The sequence below is a fragment of the Mesocricetus auratus genome, unplaced genomic scaffold (genome assembly GCF_017639785.1).
Source record: "Mesocricetus auratus isolate SY011 unplaced genomic scaffold, BCM_Maur_2.0 contig_4208_pilon_obj, whole genome shotgun sequence".
In the NCBI taxonomy this organism is placed as follows: domain Eukaryota; kingdom Metazoa; phylum Chordata; class Mammalia; order Rodentia; family Cricetidae; genus Mesocricetus; species Mesocricetus auratus.
Window position 1 is genome coordinate 1 of NW_024432809.1, and position 14,122 is coordinate 14,122.

At 40.3% G+C, this 14,122-nt stretch overlaps 1 pseudogene; it reads left to right on the forward strand.

Annotated features, from left to right (window-relative positions):
- The first annotated feature begins 630 nt into the window (after nucleotides 1-630).
- On the forward strand, nucleotides 631-1,398 carry LOC121138398 (annotated as a pseudogene).
- Nucleotides 1,399-14,122: the final 12,724 nt, after the last annotated feature.

Sequence of the window (14,122 nt, forward strand, 5' to 3'; positions counted from 1 at the left end):
TTTTACATGGTGAGGGTCAAGGTCTGCAGCTTATTACAGTGCTTTGTACTCAGAAATGATGTCCTAGGATTGCAGCAGTCTAGCATCTGTGGGTGAGAACACGTTGTTTGAAATCATATTCAAAATTAGCATTTTTGAGTTCCATGCGCATAGTTGTAAACACTAACATTTAACATTGAAATTTTTCCCCAGCATTACTTTTTCAACTGAGAAATATGCACGGTCAAGTTAATATAGCATTCTAAATAATATTTTGACAGATTTGTGGAAAACAACTTTTATCCCACCATTGGTGAGGCAAAGACAGCTGGATATCAGTGAGATACAGGCTATCCCTTCACTGTTTTGATTTCTACTTCAACCTGGGCTTCGTGGTGAGAATATTTCTCTGAAAAGAAAAAGTAAAACAGAAATTTGTGTTTTTGTGCCGGATCCTTAAAGTTGAACTGTTGAGCCTGTTTCATAGTACCAAGCCACCGTATTTTCCCAGTTAGAAAAGGAGTTTTAAACAAGCTGGTGTTGACACAGGTCTGTAATCCAATTTTTTCTGTATTTTCCTGGTATCTGATTCCAGGTTTTTAAATACGAATTAGAATTCTGGAGAACACGAGGTCTGATTCTGAGACCACCATGGCCAAAAGAATGGATATGTCTCTGGATGACATCATTAAGCTGAACTGGAGCCAGCAAGGCAGTCGCAGCAAAGGCCAGAGCTGAAGCTTGGCCAGTTACCAGGGACGCCAAGGTGTTGTCAGGCGGGCCCCTGTGTGGGGTAATCGACGCAGCTGGTCTCTGAAGTACCATCCTACCATGAGTGGTGGCTCTGCAGGATTTGGCAGGAACCGGCCGGCTCCGTGCAGCAGGCCTATACAACTTTCCAACAAGTGGCAGCATGACCGATTCGACAGCCACTTCTATGGTGGAGCCAGCTTGGAGATGGGCGGAAAGCTGTTGGTGTCAAACCTTGACTGTGGGGTGTCAGATGCGGATATTCAGGAACTCTTCTCAGAGTTTGGAGCGCTGAAGACAGCAGCTGTGCACTACGATCGCTCCGGGCAAAGATTAGGGACAGCACATGTGCACTTTCAACAGAAGGCAGATGCACTGAAGGTCATGAAACAGTACAATGATGTCCCAATAGGTGGCCGCCCCATGAACATTCAGCTTGTGACATCACAGACTGACTCACAAAGAAAACCCGCACAGAGAATGATCTGAGGTTCCATGAGATGAAACCATGGCTCATGGTGTTTTGGTGGTGGCCTCATCTGGAGAGGGAGCCGTGGAGGCAGCCCTGGAAGAGGTGGAGGTTTGAGCAGGAACTCAAAGCAGCATCTCTCTGCTGAGCAGTTGGATGCACAGCTGGATGAGTACAATGCACAGATGGACACCAGATAAACAGCGGGGCAAATCCACAGAAGTGACAGGACCCAGAAGCTTCGTCCATAATTCATCGAGGGAGTGTTGGCAACTGGACTGTGCACACAATCGTGGATTTCTTTTTCGTTTGTCTCTCGCTCTTTTTTCCCTGTTTTAATATATGATCTAAAAACTCATGTAAAGGCTTTTCCCCCATCTTTTTTTAATTCTGAAACAGACCTGCTTTGTACCGAGTTATTTTGCCGATGAGTTTTACTGGTTACTGTTGTGGAGAAGGTGGCATGTTCACCTTTGCCATAGTAAACTAGAATTGTGTGTAGGTAAGAAAATAAAAAGAGAATTCTGGCTACAAAACCCATTGTGTTTTAGTTTGTTGTGAGCTGACACCTAGTGGTGACACTGTGTAATTCCCACAAGAGGAGGGTCAATGCCTGCAGCCTGCTCAGGGGGATTTTTACAGAGAATGAATGTGGCAGATTTGCAGCAGTCTGCCTTCTGTGGGTGAGGACAATTTTCTTGCTGTCTCCCTTGATCCTCCTGAGGGTTTCTTGAAAAATTACTTGTTAAGTGTATTTCTTTCAGGCAGATTTTCATTAAATTTGGTCTACAGCAAATTAAGTAATTCATTTTATGTGATTTTGTGATCCTAAACATTCAGTTGCATTTCTGCTCCTGAGGTTTGACTCGGAAGTGATTGGTAGTGGCAATCATGTTACACTCACTGAAGGTGGTTTCTAGTTATTTTCAGTGCTATTCCTGTTTATGTCAAATGGGGAATCACTTGTAGAGTCCTATATCTTTAACTACTCGAGTACAGTTCTGTGTTAACAATCCGGGCACTTTCCTTGTGAATGACCTCTTGCTCATTTTGGGGGCAATTAATCCCCCAGATCTGCTCACCTGCAGAGCCAGACAAAAAGTCCTAGAAAGTGGAGAGGTAGGAGACGATAGTGAATGATCCGGTGGGACACAATTCAGTTTTCCCGCATATTGTTCTAGTAGAAATAATTCTATAGACTTACAATGAGAATGATCTCAGAATTATCCTGCTATACCTATGAGAAGGCTTTCTATATAAGAATTGCTACTATTTGGAAAATCAGTCTTATATGAATATTCATGTGAGTCATGCATAGTACATTTAGGTTCTCTGTCAAGATATATCCTTGCCTAATGCTCAGAAATAGGGTAGGCTTTCAGTTCCAGAAATGACTTTCCTGTGGTTGATTCCTCCTGAAGTCCAATTATAAGCTGTTGGTTACCACCAATTTATGTGTGCTGCTCTTGTAACCTTCTGGCTATCATGCAATGCAGACCATTGTTATGGTTCATAATTTTCATACCTGGGAAGGACTGTTGGCTTTTAAACTTACAGATAGCATTGTGATACCAAGAAAGCTATTCCCCAATGTGGATGCTTTAAATTCTTGTCCACATGAAGACTTCTGTCTCTTAATGTAACACTTGGCTTCTTCAGAATAGGGCTCACCTGCTACTTCTGTTAGGCAAAGGGGCAACCACAGTAGACTGTACTGTTTTTGAAATATCAAGAACATCAATGAACGACAATATCAAAACAGGATTCTGTGGTTGCTTCGTGAGAATGTCCGTGGCCCTGTTGAAGAGCATCATGCATTAAGATTGGAAGATATCATTTATACTCTAACTGGATATGCTTATAGATACTTGGATATATTACAGCAATATTTGTATATGATAATATTTAGAAATATTAAAACCTTTTCATACATCTTTATAATTATTTTATTCTGTCTTGTTTTTTATTTTTGTCTATCACTTCTTCATTAATCACACAAACATACACACACACACTCAATTTCTTCCTTTAAGATTATTATTTCCTGTTTTTTCTGCTGGCCGTTATTCCCTGCTCCATACAGGAGTCTCCTTTTTCTTTTGTGAATATTACTTCAGGTTGTGGACTCTCTTTTAAATCTTGGAGATAGAAACTGACTATAAGAGAGAAGATGCCATCTCTGTTTTTCTGGGTCTGAGTGTAGCCACTCAATATGATCCTTTCTTGATCCATGTATTTAGCAGAAAAGCTCGTGATTTCAATTCTCTTTAGAGCTGAATAGTGTTTCATAGTGTATGTGTACCACATTTTTACTATCTGTTTGTCCAGTTCAGAGATATTTAGGAAGCTTCCTTTTGTGGCTATTATGAAGAGAGCATGATCAAGTATTCTAGGAGAAGGATACCAAGTCCTTTGAGACTATGCCAAGGCATGAAATGGCCTGGTTGACCTGATAAATTAATATAATTAGAGGATTGATTTATTTGAGGATTGTCCATATTGCGTCCCAGAGGGGCTAGATTTTCCGTCACAGTATTTTTATTTACTATGTCTTCTTTGTGATGTTGTTGATGTTTTTTATTGTTAGCAGTCTTTTTCTTCCATCTGTGTGAGAATCAATGATTTTCTGTCTTGTCCAGGGATGATTGCCTTTCATTTCTCTGTAATATAAGATTCCTCACATGAAGTTTATTATTTTCCATATTCTCATGGGTAAATCTTCTGATTCTTCTGTATTAATTTTAAATATAATTATTGTCTGCAAAGCTGCTTTAATGAAATCAATTGTCTTAACATGCAAGATTTTTGACATGCAGTTTCATCTCCATCAATTTTAAGATAAATTTGTTTCTTGATGTAATAATATAGTTAGACAGATTTTCCCTTCAACTTTAAATGACGTTTAGTGTTCTCTGGATTTAAGATCATTATCTGGATATCTGGTATTTTGGTTGCTATGGTATCTTCATGTGATTTGACATTTTCCCTTTTTTATTACTTTAATTTTAAACAGCTTGTTTCACATGTGAATCCCAGTTCCCTCTCCCTCCAGCACCCACCCAACATCCTCCCAAGTCTCCCACCCTTTCCCACTTCCTTCCACATAGGGGATATCCAGAGTCTATCATTTTGCTCAGGGCAGGGTAGAGGAACTTCCCTAAAAGTCCAGGCTGAGAGAACATTCTTCTTTTTGTTATGGACACACGAAGTCCTTTTGTATGCAAAGGATAAACACTGATCTATTGCCCATGGCCTCATAGGTTGTCCAGGCTTCCTCACTGACTCTCACACTCAGGGCTTCTGAATCAGTCCCATGTTGGCCTCCCTGCTGTCTGTATGCATTCCAAGAGACCCCTTGTTCAGATCAGCTGTCTCTGCTGGGTTTGCCAGCCTATTCTTTGCCAATTTTTTCATCATTCCTCTCTCTCTGTCACTGGGTTCCATGGGTGCAGTTCAGTGTTTAACTGTCGGTGTTTTTCTCTGCTTCCATCAGTCACTGTATGAAATTTCTATAATTGCATATAGTGTAATCAACATTTTCTTTAACAGCTCTCAGTATTAATTTTTTCATTTTTTTCATCCCTTATATGAATGAGTGCAAGTCATCTATCTGCCCATTGCTCCTGAAAGAGAAATATAAAGGAGAAAAACAGAAGGAATTGGCTGAATCTCCAATAACCATGACCCAGCTTAGTGGACATGTCCACCTTTCTAGAAATATTATATGTTAGATACTGCAAATTATTAAGTTTGGTGCTGGAAATACTTTAAATTTTATTCTAAAAATTGTTTGAAATAAACAAACATAAAAATTCACACACTGCATTTAACCAGACCCAAACCCTGTACAAAAAATATAAATTTATTTAGTAAGAATACTCACTGGGAGACTTTAATCCCAGCACTCAGTAGGCAGAAGCAGGGAGATCTCAGTGAGTTATAGACCAGCCCTGTCTGCAAGAGCTTGTTCTAGGAAAGCTTCTAAAGCCACAGAGAAACCCTCCAAAATAGTCATTGGGAACATAAACACTGGAGCCTTACAAAAGAGTTTTACACATTGGTTATTGAATATATATTTATCAAGTTATCCATCAAAAAAGAAAAATAACTGCGATAGAATTAGAGCTAGAAGAGCATTTAGATATATAACTGATTTTATAAGTGGTGTTCATTCCCTTTATTCAGTCCTTCCTCTAGCTTGATATTCGATCTTTCCTCATTTTTCAAGTGTGCCCTCATGCATATTGTTCCTCATATACACATATTATTGACCAGTTTCTGTGTATGAGGAAAATGGGGTTTCCTCTTTCTGACATTTTGTGAATTCACTAAATATTACATAGTGTAATTCCATTTTACAGGAAATTTTGTTGACATTTTCTCTTCAAATGCAAGGTATTCCATAATACATATACATATATATATATATATATATATATATATAATTTTTATTCTAATACTTTGCTATGGTGAATGCAGTAGCACTGAATAATATGTGCAAATATTTTAAGTATTGGGATGTGGAGGTATCTGATTATGTCCTGAGGAGTGACAGTGATGGGTCATATATTTTCTCTTCAGTTTTCTCAATAATTTCCATACTGTTTCCCACGATGATTTTATGAATTTGCACTACTCTAAAAGGATCAGCAGTGTATGAGTATTTCTTTCATTCCTGATCTTTACTAATACTTGTTTAATGGTTAGTTGATAACATCTAAATTTCAAATCATCTCTTGTTTGTGATTACATGAAGTCATTGTAGGGATCCTGAACACTTGCAATATTTACTGGCCATGTGTGTATTTGTCTTTCAAGTGTGTCTATTGAGTTACTTACCCATTTCTTGCATTGCAGTTTTAGTTCTTTTTTATATAATTTCTAAAACTCTTTTTATTCTATGTATGGGCCCTTATCTTAAGTATTTCTGGTAGAGATTGTCTCCTGTCAATTGGGTGTCTTTGTGTACTGCTAATTGTTTCCATACAGAAACATTTTGTATTCATATAGTCCCATCTGATCTGTTTCTGTCGTTTTTGTGTTCTCTCTAATCAATATGATCTTACTCATCCCAACATACTGTTGAGTATACTATATTTCTTGATTTATAGGTGTTTCTGGCTTTAAATATGGCTTTTCATTTATTTGAATAAATTTTTACAAGTGAAAGATGAGAACCTAATTAAATTACCAGAATGATTTGTAGAAAAGGACACATTTTTGTAATGTGCATTTGCCTTCTGTGTTAAATAATAAATATGTTTAACTTTCTGCTTTTCTTTCTTATTCTTCTACCATATTCCTTCATCTTCATTTTTGATGACCATACCATGCAGCATTTATAACTACAGCTTTACAATGTAATTCTATAAACCCACACTGATAGCAATTTTCTCCATTTAGTCCTTTCCAAACAATTTCTCCCTGGAAGGTAAATATCTCACCTGAATTGATGACCTGTAATTTGAAAAATTTCCATTTTAACACATAACTATAAAATACATGTTCTTGGGGTGGACCTGTTCCTTGGTGCTTTTTGGGGCATGGAGTTCTAAGTTGCCATCACCAATTCTCTCAGGCTTGTCACCTGGGCCCCTCCCTACATGTGGCATGCCCTGCAAAGTTGGCAATTGTGTTGGGTGGCCTTTGGGAATATTCCCAGGCATGTGATATGGGGCAGCTCCAAAGAAGCCTCCTCTTTTTATTTATCATTAGACAATGATATTGTACCAAGACTGGTCAGGCAGCAGAGTCAAACTTTTATTTGACAAAGTTAACTAGTTTTTGGAATGTCCATGGCCCAGAACAGACCAAAAGAGTCCTGCCTGTCTTTCATTTCAAACACTTATACAGCGGTACAGGTTCTTAGTTTTCTCCCTAAATGAATAAAAATTAAAAAAATAAAGAAAAAATGAATGAATGAATGAATTCGAACATGAAAAACAACTATAGGAATCATCAAGGGATGAGAAAAACTGTGCCCCTGCTGTTGTAACTTAAGAAAAGCAGTGCATGAATGAAAGACACCATGAGACAGGGTTCAAACAGAGGGATTATTTTAATTAGTGTAGGGGCTCATAAAAAGGGGAAAGTGAAGGGTGGAGACCAGCCTCTGAAGACAGGAGCAGAAGGAGAGAGGATAAAGGAAAGAGGGGAGAGATCAAAGAAGAAGAAGAAGAAGAAGAGAGACAGAAAGACAGACAGACAGACAGACACACAGACAGACAGAGATGGGATGTAGCCAGGACAATTTTAACAGGGAACATAGTGAATATGCAGAGGTGGTGCTTTTAGTGGCTACAGTTGAGGACCTGTTCTGTCGAAAGTCCAAGGACAGGTCTGTACAGAGGCCTGAATAATGACACCTGTAGCAACTCCCTTGTCTCATATACTGGAGACAGGGTCTCTCTCCATAACCCTGAAATTCAGAAAAAAAGAAAGACGTGTAAGCCCATACATTTCTGGGGTTAAAGAAATAAAATGAAGCCTGATATGATGTTGCACACACACATTTATTTCCAGCACTTGGGAAGCAGAGGCAGTTGGATCTCTGAGGTCACATTTTCTCTGGCACAGTGAAAAACTATTCTTGGACAGTAAATGAAATATAACAGAGAACTGAATGAATGTCATGGAGCTACCTGGAGCTCAGGGCTTGCTTCCACATTTCCTCTTAAACTAGATCCCCAGGACTGCTGTCTGCTCCATTGGTATTGAGTCATTTCTGGTGGTCATTGGAAGCAGTAGGTGTATGCAACCACTGCTAGTCTAGCAGTGGGATCATACACAGAACAAAGAGAATTCTCGAGGTTGTTGTTACTTGGGGCAGCAGGAGAAGAATCCCAGATACTGATTGCAAAGTGAGTCTTCCTTCCTTCCTTCCTTCCTTCCTTCCTACCTTCCTTCCTTTCTTTCTCTCCTTCCTTTCCTTTTTTAATAATTAAAATAAAATGACCCGAATGGCATAGAGTTTCCACACAGTGTTTGGATGCCTATGCCCCCACCTGATGCTTCAGTATCATAGGTGCTCGCTGTCTCACCAATGCACATGCACGCATGGTGTCCAGGAAAAACATTAAAGAATTGGGCCCAGAAAGGTGGAATATCTAGATTTTCTAGAAAACACATGGTGGGGTCTGGTGCCCTCTTCTGGTGAAAGGACATAAATGTGGATATAACACATGCATAAAATAATCACATGACCTTTATTATCATTGTTATTATTATTATTATGTTTGGTTTTTCGAAACAGGGGTTTTGTCTGTAGCTTTTGACTCTTTTCTTGAACTTGCTCTGTAGAAGAGGCTGGCTTCCAACTTAGAGATCCACCTGTGACTGCCTGCTTCCCCAGTGCTGCTGTGATTGAAGGCCTGTGCCATGAACAGCCAGCCTCCTCCTCCTCCTCCTCCTCCTCCTCCTCCTCCTTCTCCTTCTTCTTCTTCTCTCCTTCTTCTTCTTCTTCTTCTTCTTCTTCTTCTTCTTCTCCTTCTCCTTCTTCTTCTTCTTCTCCTTCTCCTTCTCCTTCTCCTTCTCCTTCTCCTTCTCCTTCTTCTTCTTCTTCTCCTTCTTCTTCTTCTTCTTCTTCTTCTTCTTCTTCTTCTTCTTCTTCTTCTTCTTCTTCTTCTTCTTCCTATTTCCTTTTCCCTTGGTCTGTAAATCCACATTTCCTCACTTCCTTTCTTTTTTCCTTCCTTACTTTCTTTCGTTTTTTTGAGATTTACTTAAATTTTATATAAAAACATTACTAAATTGCAGAGAACGTGGGGAGTGTGTTTAAAACACATAGGTAATTATCCTCAGGGATGGAATGAGCTCTCAGAACTCTGTGCTCACATTATCTAGCATAGTTCAATATTACATGATGGAAGAAACTAATTCAATTCCGTTTTCAAATTATTTATCTTCTTAGAAAATAGACTTTTAATTATAATCAAGAAGACCTGGAGCCGGGCGGTGGTGGCACATGCCTTTAATCCCAGCACTCGGGAGGCAGAGGCAGGCAGATCTCTGTGAGTTCGATGTTGGGCTGGACCGATAGCCTCCAAAACAATACAGAGAAACCCTGTTTCATAAAAACCCCAAAAAAGAAGACTTGGATAAGTGATCAATAGGTTTCAAATGAAATCTGTAAAATAAGCAGTATAATACATACTCAAACACTATATCTTTTTGTTTGTTTTCTTTCTTTCTCTCTTTCTTTCTTACTTGCTTTCTTTCTTTTTGCTTGCTTGCTTGCTTTTTTCATTTCTCCCTCAACCCCAGAGAAGAATGTATGGTGTTTTTCATTTCTTGTAAGATTGTACTGTCTCAATCAGGAGAGTGTCATTACAATTGTTTACATGAAAGTTGGTTTTAAGTTCTCGCCCTTTAGAGGCTAGGAAACCCAGAGAACAAAAGGACCTTGAATGTTTGTCCCATGCTTGCTGCCATCTTGGTGAGGTCACTAGTCAACACACACACACACACACACACACACACACTCCCAGAGACACATGAATAAAATTGGAAATTAAATTTAATGTACAATAAATTAACAGAAAAAAACAGGAAGCAGAGAAAACCCTTCCCAGAGTCACAAAAATAAAAGAAAGCTGGGTGTGGTAGTGCATGCCTTTAATCCCATCATTCAGGAGACAGAGTCAGGTTTGGACCTCTGTGAATTATAGGCAGGTCTGGTCTAGGTAGTGATTTCCCAGGCTATGTGCCCCTCTCCTACTGAAAACATATGTGGAATCAGGACGGTAAGTGTGGTTCCACTAACTTTAGTCTCACCAGCACTCAATTTGGGAGGCATATTCAGGGGTTTCCATGACCTGGTCTACAGAGTGAGTTTCAGGATAGCCAGGACTGACTGTTTAGACCAGGGAGGGGTGGGGTGTGCCTTGCTCCTTCATCAACAAGATGATAGGAGCAGACCAAGTTGACTTCCTAGGGGAGGCCTTAACCTAGGGGCAATCTTGCATTTTGGAATGTAGAAAAACAAGATAATAAATGTAAAAGAATATTTAAGAAGATAGATCAATTTATTTGAAAGGTAAAATTATTCGGTAGTATTTAGTTTGAGAACTGGGGGTAGGCCTGCGTGATAGGCTGTGGCAGCCAAAAACACAACAGAAAACACAAAAGCAAGTGCCAGAAAGTGGTAAAATGTTTTTAAAAAGGAGACTTATTTGGTGCAGACCTGCCATCGCCACCTTCTTGCCTCCCTCCCTCCCTCCCTCCCTCCCTCCCTCCCTCCCACTCGCCGAGTCTCACAACTGTGTGGTCTTGTAACTGGCTGACCAGTGACACTGTGTGACCTGAGCCTCCATCTTAGAGAGTGATTCACCTGTTTTTCATAGCTTCCTGTCATACTTTCACTTTCGTCGTCTGAGGGGGTTAGCCGGCCATCCCTGATTTCACTGTATCCCAGGGCAGCCACTGTGATAACAAGTCACTTTCTCCTTGTTTTTTTTTCCTTTCGTTTTCCTTCCTTTCACTTCTGTAGTCAGCTGACAGGGGTAGGCCCGAGTCCAGGCCAACCTTCACTATGTTTCGGCCAGCGTAATAATGGCCGGTGGCGTTTGTGCCCCTTGGGAGAGGTGGTGGGTGAGATCCCTGCCCTGCTGTCTGTTTGTTCCTCTCCCCTCCCCCCCAGCATGAGCGTGGGAGGACCCTCTGGAGCCAGGCTCCTCTTCTTCTTCCTCTTCCTCTTCTTTTCTTCTTCTTCCTCTTCCTCTTCTTTTATTCTTCTCCTTTTCATCTTCTTCCTGTTCCTCTTCCTCTTCCTCGTTGTTTCCTTTTTTAAGACAGGGTTTCTCTATGGCCTTGGTTTGTTTCCCCAGGTGTGATTTCAGGACCAATGCGCATTCATTGATTTGTTTCTTCATTCATTCATTCCCTGTGGATCGAGTAACGTGGTTCGGGTTTCCTTTGCATCCATTTCCATCTCTCCATGCTCCTCCTCTGCTGCGTTGGCCCTGCCCAGCTTACCCACCCCATTCCAGGATGCCGTCCCCCATGTCCACCCCCCTCCCGGGGGCATCTGACATTGCACAAGTATTATTATTATCATTTTTACCCTCAGTCATCATTATTGTTTTTGTTACTATTCGTCTTATTCTATCATTATTTTTATCATTTGCGTTATTATTATTATCATTGGCATGTGCATTGTTTTCATCATCGTTTTCAATATCGTTTCTTTTATTATATTTATTCTTTGCGTTCAGATGACAGCATTGTCCGTCCCGCCCCACCCCTCGCTGCCCTGCTCTCGCTTCAGGGCCCATCCTTTTTCTGTGATTATTATTTTTTTTTTGCTTTATTTCCGTCGTTTTTCATGTCTTTTCGGTGCATGCGGTGTTGACCCCACAGCTGCATCACCCCAAACTCCCCATTCCACCCCAGGCATGGAAGAAACCAGAGCCCCCACCCAGCCCCACTGATAGCCCCACCCCGTGTGTGTGTGTGGTCCTAGGTGCACAGGTGAGCACTGGGGTGGGATCCAGTCTGGAGTCCGGGGCAGCCCTGCCCTCTTGTGTTGTTTCCTGTGTTTGTTGTCATCAGAATCGTCATGTTGTTTTATTATCATTATTGTTGTTGTCGTTATTTTATCATTATTGTTATTATTTTTACTACTGTTTTTGTTATTATTATTTTTGTTAGTGTTATTATTTTCATGATTATTGTTGTTTTTCTATTACTATTATGTATTGTTATTGTTGTTATATTTTTGTCATCATTGTTTTTTATTACTATTGTTGTTATTTTATTATTATTATTAATTATTATTGTTGCTGTTGTTGTTATTATCGTCACCACACTGGCCGCCATCACTGATGTTCACTGTTACTTTACTGTTATCTTTGTCATCTTCACTCGCTATTGTTGGCCCCTTCCACAGACTCCCACCTCCCCCACCAGCCAATCACAGCCACATTTCCCCCAAAGGGGAAGTGCCACTAATTGCCCCCGGGAAAATTAATCACCCCCTATTATTCTGTCTCTTGTCCCCCACACCCTGATGCTAGCTCTGCTCCCCCTGGGTTCCCAGTGACAAATAAAAACAAAGAGATGAATAATAGTAATAAATCAATCAATAATAAACAAATGAATAAATAAACAGACAAATAATTAAACAACCACAATTATAACTGTAACAAGAACAACGATGTTAAAATAACGAAGATAACAATAATCATAACAACAACAATGATATTAAAACAAAGACAAAAAATAACAACAATAATGACAGTGAATAATAATAACAGAACAACGACGATAATAACAACTATGATAGAATATTGTGATTAATGATGAACACAGTAGCATCACTTTTAATTCAGCCCAAGGCGTCTACACAACAGCAACATTTTCTTGAGTGATGCACGGCAGGGTTAGGGTTCTTCACAATTCACCTGCTCTCACGTCCAACCGAACAAACTTCTCAACAACAACAACAAAACAATAACAGCAACAAAACAACAACAATAATAACAAAGAACAACAATAACATCAACAATAAAAAATCAATAACAACAAAAACAATAATAATAAAGAAATAACAATAACAACATCATCATTAATAAAAAACAATAACAACAACAATAAAAACGAAGCCGTCCGGTGATGCTAACCCTGGCTTTCTGACGCTGGTTCTGCCAGTCAATTGCTGTTCCAGGGCCCACAGCTGAGAATCGGCTGGCACATGCAGTGAAGCGCACGGAAAAATTTTTTTTATTATTTCTATGTGTCGAATTGCATTTCTAGTAAGTGATTGGGCTGCATCATATCCTTTACTTCCTCATCCTGTCCCTTTGTCTACTTCCTCATCCATTTCCTTCCTCTACTTCCTCATCCCCTCCCTTCCTCTACTTTCTCATCCACTCCCTTCCTCTACTTCCTCACTCAGGCCCTTCCTCTACTTCCTCATCCTTCCTCTACTTCCTCATCCAATCCCTTCCTTTACTTCCTCATCCATTCCTTTCCTCCACTTCCTCATCCACTTCCTTCTTCCACTTCCTCATCCACTCCCTTCCTCTACTTCCTCATCCACTCCCTTCCTCCACTTCCTCATCCACTTCTTTCTTCCACTGCCTCATCCACTCCCGTCCTCTAATTCCTCATCCACTCCCTTCCTCTACTTCCTTACACAGGGCCTTCCTCTACTACCTCATCCTATCTCTACTTCCACATCCAATCCCTTCTTGTACTTCCTCATCCACTCTATTCCTCAACTTCCTCATCCAGTCACTTCCTCAACTTCCTCATCCACTCCCTTCCTCAACTTCCTCATCCACTTCCTTCCTCCACTTCTTCATCCACTCCTTTCCTCCACTTCCTCAAACACTCACTTCCTTTACTTCCTCATCTACTCCATTCCTCTACTTTCTCATCCACTCCCTACCTCTACTTCTTCATCCTATACTTCCTCATCCTCTTCCTCTACTTTCTTATCCAGTCCCTTATGCTACTTCCTCATCCTCTATTTCCTCGCTCTTTTCCTTTGCTTCCTCATGTAGGCCATTCTGCTAGTTCCTCATCCTGTCCCTTCCTCTGCTTCCTCTCACTTTTCCTCCACTTCCTCATCTACTTCCACCACTTACTCATCCTCTACTTACTCATCCTTTTCCTCTAATCCTCATCCAGGTCCTTCCTCTATTTCCTCACCTTTTTCCTCCACTTCCTCATCCACTACATCTCCTTCCTCATCCTCTACTTCCTCACCCTATTCCTCTACATCCTCATCCACTCCTTTACTCTACTTCCTCATCCACTCCCTTCCTCTACTTCCTCATCTACATCCTTCCTCCTGGACTTGGAGTCCTGGACTTGGAGTCCAGGAGGACTCTGTATAGGAGAAACACAGGGAGTCATCATGTTACAGTCATAGGGGTAAGAAGCTTGGAAAATTTCTCCAGGAAGAGAAATACTTAGATTAAC